Below are 8,290 nucleotides of genomic sequence, written 5' to 3' on the forward strand. Positions count from 1 at the left end.
ATTGGGTCGGAAAATGTTTTTGAATTTTGAAGGTAGGTGGGGTTTATGGGGAAGAGTGGATGGATGTGAGTGGTGAATAAGTGATTGGGAAGAGAGATTGAGGTAATTGGTGAAGGGTTTTTGGGAAGTGTGATATGGGGAAGAGTAAAACTAGGATTAGGAGGTAAGGTGGGAATATGTTAGGTGGGGATCCTGTGGGGTCCACAGATCCTGAGGTGATCCTGTGGGGTCCACAGATCCTGAGGTGTCAAGGAATTCCATTCCTGCACCAAATAGGCATGTAAAATGCCTTTGCACACCATTCTGGCGTTTAAACGCCGAGTGGTGGACGTTCTGGGCGTTCAACGCCCATGTAAAGCATGTTTCTGGCGTTGAACGCCAGTTTCATGCTTATTACTGGCGTTCAGCGCCAGCTTTTCTTCTAGGCACATTCCTGGCATTCAAACGCCAGAATATTGCTTGTTTCTGGCGTTCAGTGCCAGATTCATGCTCTGTTCTGGCGTTGAACGCCAGACAGATGCTCCTAACTGGCGTTGAACGCCAGTCTGTGCTTCCTCCAGGGTGTGATTTTTCTTCTGCTGTTTTTGATTCTGTTTTTAATTTTTATATTTTTTTTCGTGACTCCACATGATCATGTACCTAATAAAACACAAAATAACAATAGAATAAAATAAAATAAAAATTAGATAAATAAAATTGGGTTGCCTCCCAACAAGCACTTCTTTAATGTCAATAGCTTGACAGTGGGCTCTCATGGAGCCACAAAGGTGATCAGGTCAATGTTGTATAGTCCCAACACCAAACTTAGAGTTTGGATATGGGGTCTTAACACCAAACTTAGAGTTTGGTTGTGGCTTCCCAACACCAAACTTAGAGTTTGACTGTGGGGGCTCTTCTTGACTCTGAACTGAGAGAAGCTCCTCATGCTTGCTCTCTTTTGTCACAGAGGGATGGCCATGTGCCTTAAACACAAGGTATTCCCCATTCAATTGAAGGACTAATTCACCTCTGTTGACATCTATTACAGCTCCTGCTGTGGCTAGGAAAGGTCTTCCAAGGATGATGCAATCATCCTCTTCCTTCCTAGTATCTAAGATTATGAAATCAGCAGGGATGTAAAGGCCTTCAACCTTTACTAGCACGTCCTCTACTAATCCATAAGCTTGTCTCAATGATTTGTCTGCCAGTTGTAATGAGAACAAGGCAGGTTGTACCTCAATGATCCCCAGCTTCTCCATTACAAAGAGTGGCATAAGATTTATCCCTGACCCCAGATCACAGAGAGCTTTTGCAAAGGTCATGGTGCCTATGGTACAAGGTATCAAAAACTTGCCAAGATCTTGTTTCTTTTGAGGTAAAATTTGCTGAATCCAGGTATCCAGTTCACTAATGAGCAAAGGAGGTTCACTTTCCCAAGTCTCATTACCAAACAACTTGGCATTCAGCTTCATGATAGCTCCTAAATATTGAGCAACTTGGTCTCCAGTCACATCTTCATCCTCATCAGAGGAAGAATAGTCTTCAGAGCTCATGAATGGCAGAAGGAGATTTCATGGAATCTCTATGGTCTCTATATGAGCCTTAGATTCCTTTGGATCCTTAATAGGAAACTCCTTCTTGCTTGAGGGACGTTCCAGGAGGTCTTCCTCACTAGGATTTTCGTCCTCCTCCTCCCTTGTGCATTCGGCCATATTGATTATATCAATGGCCTTGCACTCTCCTTTTGGATTTTCTTCTGTATTGCTTGGGAGAATATTGGGAGGAGTTTCAATGACTTTCTTACTCAGCTGGCCTACTTGTGCCTCTAGATTTCTGATGGAGGATCTTGTTTCACTCATGAAACTGAAAGTGGCCTTTGACAGATCAGAGACTAGATTGGCCAAATTAGAGGTGTTTTGTTCAGAATTCTCTGTCTGTTACTGAGAAAATGATGGAAAAGGCTTGCCATTGCTCAGCCTATTGCGTCCACCATTGTTAAAGCCTTGTTGAGGCTTTTGTTGATCCTTCCATGAGAAATTTGGATGATTTCTCCATGATGAATTATAGGTGTTTCCATAAGGTTCACCCATGTAATTAACCTCTACCATCGCAGCAGGGTTCTCAGGATCATAAGCTTCTTCAGAAGCTGCCTCTTTAGTACTGTTGGATGCATGTTGCCATCCATTCAGATTTTGAGAGATCATGTTAACCTGTTGAGTCAACACTTTGTTCTGAGCCAATATGGCATTCAGAGCATCAATTTCAAGAACTCCTTTCTTCTGAGGTATCCCATTATTCACGGAATTCCTCTTCAGGTGTTTTCTTTAGGTGAATAGATCCACCTGCAGAATGGTCCAATGACATTTTCGAAAATTCAGATAGACCATAATAGAATATATCTAATATGGTCCATTCTGAAAACATGTCAGATGGACATCTTTTGGTCAGCTGCTTGTATCTTTCCCAAGCTTCATAGAGGGATTCACCATCTTTTTGTTTGAAGGTTTGAACATCCACTCTCAGCTTGCTCAGCTTTTGAGGAGGAAAGAATTTATCCAAGAAGGCTGTGACCAGCTTATCCCAAGAGTCCAGGCTATCCTTGGGTTATGAATCCAACCATATTCTAGCTCTGTCTCTTACAGCAAAAGGGAAAAGCATGAGTCTGTAGACTTCAGGATCAACTCCATTCGTCTTTACTGTCTCACAGATCTGCAAGAACTCAGTTAAAAACTGATAAGGATCTTCAGATGGAAGTCCATAAAAATTGCAGTTTTGTTGCATTAAGGCAACTAGCTGAGGTTTCGGCTCAAAGTTATTGGCTCCAATGGCAGGAATGGAGATGCTTCTTCCATCAAATTTGGACGTTGGCTTTGTGAAGTCACCAAGCATTCTCCTTGCATTATTATTATTTTCGGCTGCCATCTCCTTCTCTTGTTCGAAAATTTCTGAAAGGTTGTTTCTGGATTGTTGTAATTTAGTTTCTCTTAGTTTCCTTTTCAGAGTCCTTTCAGGTTCAGGATCAATTTCAACAAGAGTGCCTTTTTCCTTGTTCCTACTCATATGAAAGAGACGAAAACAAGAAAAGAAAGAGGAATCCTCTATGTCACAGTATAGAGATTCCTTTATGTTAGTAGAAAAAGAAAGGGGGGGAAAGAGTGAAGAAGAATGGTTCAGATTTTTAGATGAAGAGAGGTGAAGAGAAGTGTTAGTAATTAAATAATTAAATAGAATAAGAAAAGAGAGGGAGAATTTCGAAAATAATTTTGAAAAAGGGGTTAGTAATTTTCGAAAATTAAATATAAGATATAATTAAAATTAAAATTTAGAACAAAAAGAATTTTTGAAAAAGAGGTGAGATATTTTCGAAAATTAGAGAGGGAAAAGTAGTTAGGTGGTTTTGAAAAAGATAAGAAACAAACAAAAAGTTAGTTAGTTGATTGAAAAAGATTTGAAATCAAATTTTGAAAAAGATTAGAAATTAAAGATTTCTAAGTTTGGTGTCTTGCATGTTTTCTTTGCATCAAAAATTTTTCAAAAATATGTTCTTGGTGTTCATCATGATCTTCAAAGTGTTCTTGGTGTTCATCTTGACATTCATAGTGTTCTTGCATGCATTATGTGTTTTGATCCAAAATTTTCATGTTTTGGGTCATTTTTATGTTTTTCTCTCTCATCATCAAAAATTCAAAAATAAAAAAAATATCTTTTCCTTATTTTTCTCATAATTTTCGAAAATTTAAGTTTACTTAGTCAAAAATTTTTAAAATTAGTTGTTTCTTACAACTCAAGTCAAATTTTAAATTTTAAAAATCTTATCTTTTCAAAATCTTTTTCAAAAATTATATCTTTTTCATTTTTTTTTCTATTTTTCAAAAATTTCAAAAACATTTTTCAAATTATTTTCAAAATCTTTTTCTTATCTTTATATCATATTTTCGAAATTACACTAACAATTAATGTGATTGATTCAAAAATTTGAAGTTTGTTACTTTCTTGTTAAGAAAGGTTCAATCTTTAAGTTCTAAAATCATATCTTTTAGTTTCTTGTTAGTTAAGTAATTTTAAAAAAATTAAATCTTTTTCAAAATATCTTTTTTCTTAAAAATCTTATCTTTTTATTTTATCTTTTTCAAAATTTGATTTCAAAATATCTTATCTAACTTCTTATCTTCTTATCTTTTTCAAATTTGATTTTAATATCTTTTTCAATCAACTAACTAACTTTTTGTTTGTTTCCTATCTTTTTCAAAACCAACTAACTACTTTTCCCTCTCTAATTTTCGAAAATATCTCACCTCTTTTTCAAAAATTCTTTTTGTTCTAAATTTTAATTTTAATCTTATCTTATCTTTAATTTTCGAAAATTACTAACCCCTTTTTCAAAATTATTTTTGAAATTTCCCCTCTCTTTTCTTATTCTATTTAATTATTTATTTACTAACCTCTTTTCACCTCTCTCCATCTAAATATCCGAACCCATTCTTCTTTACTCTTCTCCCCTTCCTTCTTCTACTAACACAAAGGAATCTCTATACTATGACATAGAGGATTCCTCTTCTTTTCTTGTTTTCTTCTCTTTCATATGAGCAGGAACAGGGAAAAAGGCACTCTTGTTGAAATTGATCCTGAACCTGAAAGGACTCTGAAAAAGAAACTAAGAGAAACTAAATTACAACAATCTAGAAACAACCTTTCAGAAACATTAGAACAAGAGAAGGAGATGTCAGCCGAAAATAATAATAATGCAAGGAGAATGCTTGGTGACTTCACAAAGCCAACGTCCAAATTTGATGGAAGAAGCATCTCCATTCCTGCCATTGGAGCCAATAATTTTGAGCTTAAGCCTCAACTAGTTGCTTTAATGCAACAGAACTGCAAGTTTTATGGACTTCCATCTAAAGATCCTTACCAGTTTTTAACTGAGTTCTTGCAGATTTGTGAGACTGTTAAGACGAATGGAGTTGATCCTGAAGTCTACAAACTCATGCTTTTCCCTTTTGCTGTAAGAGACAGAGCTAGAATATGGTTGGATTCACAACCTAAGGATAGTCTGGACTCTTGGGATAAGCTGGTCACAGCCTTCTTGGATAAATTCTTTCCTCCTCAAAAGCTGAGCAAGCTGAGAGTGGATGTTCAAACCTTTAAACAAAAAGATGGTGAATCCCTCTATGAAGCTTGGGAAAGATACAAGCAGCTGACCAAAAGATGTCCATCTGACATGTTTTCAGAATGGACCATATTAGATATATTCTATTATGGCCTATCTGAATTTTCGAAAATCTCATTGGACCATTCTGCAGGTGGATCTATTCACCTAAAGAAAACACCTGAAGAGGCTCAAGAACTTATTGACATGGCTGCAAATAACCAATTCATGTACACTTCTGAGAGGAATTCCGTGAATAATGGGACGCCTCAGAGGAAGGGAGTTCTTGAAATTGATGCTCTGAATGCCATATTGGCTCAGAACAAAGTGTTGACTCAGCAAGTCAACATGATCTCTCAAAGTCTGAATGGATGGCAACATGCATCCAACAGTACTAAAGAGGCAGCTTCTGAAGAAGCTTATGATCCTGAGAACCCTGCCATGGCAGAGGTTAACTACATGGGTGAACCTTATGGAAACACCTATAACTCATCATGGAGAAATCATCCAAATTTCTCATGGAAGGATCAATAAAAGCCTCAACAAGGCTTTAACAATGGTGGACGCAATAGGCTGAGCAATAGCAAGCCTTTCCCTTCATCTTCTCAGCAACAGACAGAGAATTCTGAACAAAACACTTCTAATTTAGCCAATCTAGTCTCTGATCTGTCAAAGGCCATTTTCAATTTCATGAGTGAAACAAGATCCTCCATCAGAAATCTGGAGGCACAAGTGGGCCAGCTGAGTAAGAAAGTCATTGAAACTCCTCCCAGTATTCTCCCAAGCAATACAGAAGAGAATCCAAAAGGAGAGTGCAAGGCCATTGATATAATCAATATGGCCGAATGCACAAGGGAGGAGGAGGACGAAAATCCTAGTGAGGAAGACCTCCTGGGACGTCCCTCAAGCAAGAAGGAGTTTCCTATTAAGGATCCAAAGGAATCTGAGGCTCATATAGAGACCATAGAGATTCCATTAAATCTCCTTCTGCCATTCATGAGCTCTGAAGACTATTCTTCCTCTGAAGAGGATGAAGATGTGACTGGAGAGCAAGTTGTACAATATTTAGGAGCTATCATGAAGCTGAATGCCAAGTTGTTTGGTAATGAGACTTGGGAAAGTGAACCTCCCTAGCTCATTAGTGAACTGGATACCTGGATTCAGCAAATTTTACCTCAAAAGAAACAAGATCCTGGCAAGTTTTTGATACCTTGTACCATAGGCGCCATGACCTTTGAAAAAGCTCTATGTGATCTGGGGTCAGGGATAAATCTTATGCCACTCTCTGCAATGGAGAAGCTGGGGATCATTGAGGTACAACCTGCCTTGTTCTCATTACAATTGGCAGACAAGTCATTGAGACAAGCTTATGGAATAGTGGAGGACGTGTTAGTAAAGGTTGAAGGCCTTTACATCCCTGCTGATTTCATAATCTTAGACACTAGGAAGGAAGAGGATGAATGCATCATCCTTGGAATACCTTTCCTAGCCACAGCAGGAGCTGTGATAGATGTCAACAGAGGTAAATTAGTCCTTCAATTGAATGGCGACTACCTTGTGTTTAAGGCACATGGCCATCCCTCTGTGACAAAAGAGAGTAAGCATGAAGAGCTTCTCTTAGTTCAGAGTCAAGAAGAGCCCCCACAGTCAAACTCTAAGTTTGGTGTTGGGAGGCCACAACCAAACTCTAAGTTTGGTGTTGGGACTATACAACATTGACCTGATCACCTTGTGGCTCCATGAGAGCCCACTGTCAAGCTATTGACATTAAAGAAGCGCTTGTTGGGAGGCAACCCAATTTTATTTATCTTATTTTATTGTTATTTTGTGTTTTATTAGGTACATGATCATGTGGAGTCACGAAAAAAATATAAAAATTAAAAACAGAATCAAAAACAGCAGAAGAAAAATCACACCCTGGAGGAAGCACAGACTGGCGTTCAACGCCAGTAAGAAGCATCTGGCTGGCGTTCAACGCCAGAACAGAGCATGAATCTGGCGCTGAACGCCAGAAACAAGCAACATTCTGGCATTTGAATGCCAGGAATGTGCCTAGAGGAAAAGCTGGCGCTGAACGACAGTAACAAGCATGAAACTGGCGTTCAACACCAGAAACATGTTACATATGGGCGTTGAACGCCCAGAATGTGCATCACTCGGCGTTTAAACGCCAGAATGGTGTGCAATGGCATTTTACATGCCTATTTGGTACAGGGATGGAATTTCTTGACACCTCAGGATCTGTGGACCCCACAGGATCACCTCAGGATCTGTGGACCCCACAGGATCACCTCAGGATCTGTGGATCCCACAGGATCCCCACCTAACATATTCCCACCTTACCTCCTAATCCTATTTTACTCTTCCCAATAAACACTCCTTCCCAAAATCCCTCATCAATCACCTCAATCTCTCTTCCCAATTACCCTCTTCACCATTCACATCCGTCCACTCTTCCCCATAAACCCCACCTACCTTCCAAATTCAAATTTTCTTTCCCACCCAATCCCACCTTAAATGGCCGAACCTACCCTCTCCCCTTTCCCTATATATACCCTTCCATTCTACTTCATTTTCACACAACACAACCCCCTCTTCCATACCTTGGCCGAACCTACACTTACCCTTCTCCTCCATATTCTCTTCTTCTTCTTCTTCTCTTCTTTCTTCTCTTGCTCGTGGACGAGCAATATTTTAAGTTTGGTGTGGTAAAAGCATAAGCTTTTTGTTTTTCCATTACCATCAATGGCACCTAAAGCCGGAGAATCCTCTAGAAAAGGAAAAGGGAAGACAAAAGCTTCCACCTCCGAGTCATGGGAGATGGAAAGATTCATCTCCAAGAGCCATCAAGACCACTTCTATGATGTTGTGGCAAAGAAGAAGGTGATTGATGAGCGGATAATTTGTATGCTTTTTGGCATTGTTTTTAGTATGTTTTAGTTAGTTTTTAGTATATTTTTATTAGTTTTTAGTTAAAATTCACTTTTCTGGACTTTACTATGAGTTTGTGTGTTTTTCTGTGATTTCATGTATTTTCTGGTTGAAATTGAGGGACCTGAGCAAAAATCTAATTCAGAGACTGAAAAGGACAGCAGATGCTGTTGGATTCTGACCTCCCTGCACTCGAAGTGGATTTTCTGGAGCTACGGAAGCCCAATTGGCGCG

The 8,290-nt window shown here is 38.7% G+C and overlaps 1 non-coding gene across 1 annotated transcript; it reads right to left on the minus strand.

Moving 5' to 3' along the window:
- Positions 1-5,095: 5,095 nt before the first annotated feature.
- LOC130953220 (small nucleolar RNA R71) lies at positions 5,096-5,199 on the minus strand. The gene has a single exon (XR_009075392.1). It is a non-coding gene; the product is annotated as a small nucleolar RNA R71 (small nucleolar RNA).
- Positions 5,200-8,290: the final 3,091 nt, after the last annotated feature.

The sequence above is a fragment of the Arachis stenosperma genome, chromosome 9 (genome assembly GCF_014773155.1).
Source record: "Arachis stenosperma cultivar V10309 chromosome 9, arast.V10309.gnm1.PFL2, whole genome shotgun sequence".
Lineage (NCBI taxonomy): Eukaryota > Viridiplantae > Streptophyta > Magnoliopsida > Fabales > Fabaceae > Arachis > Arachis stenosperma.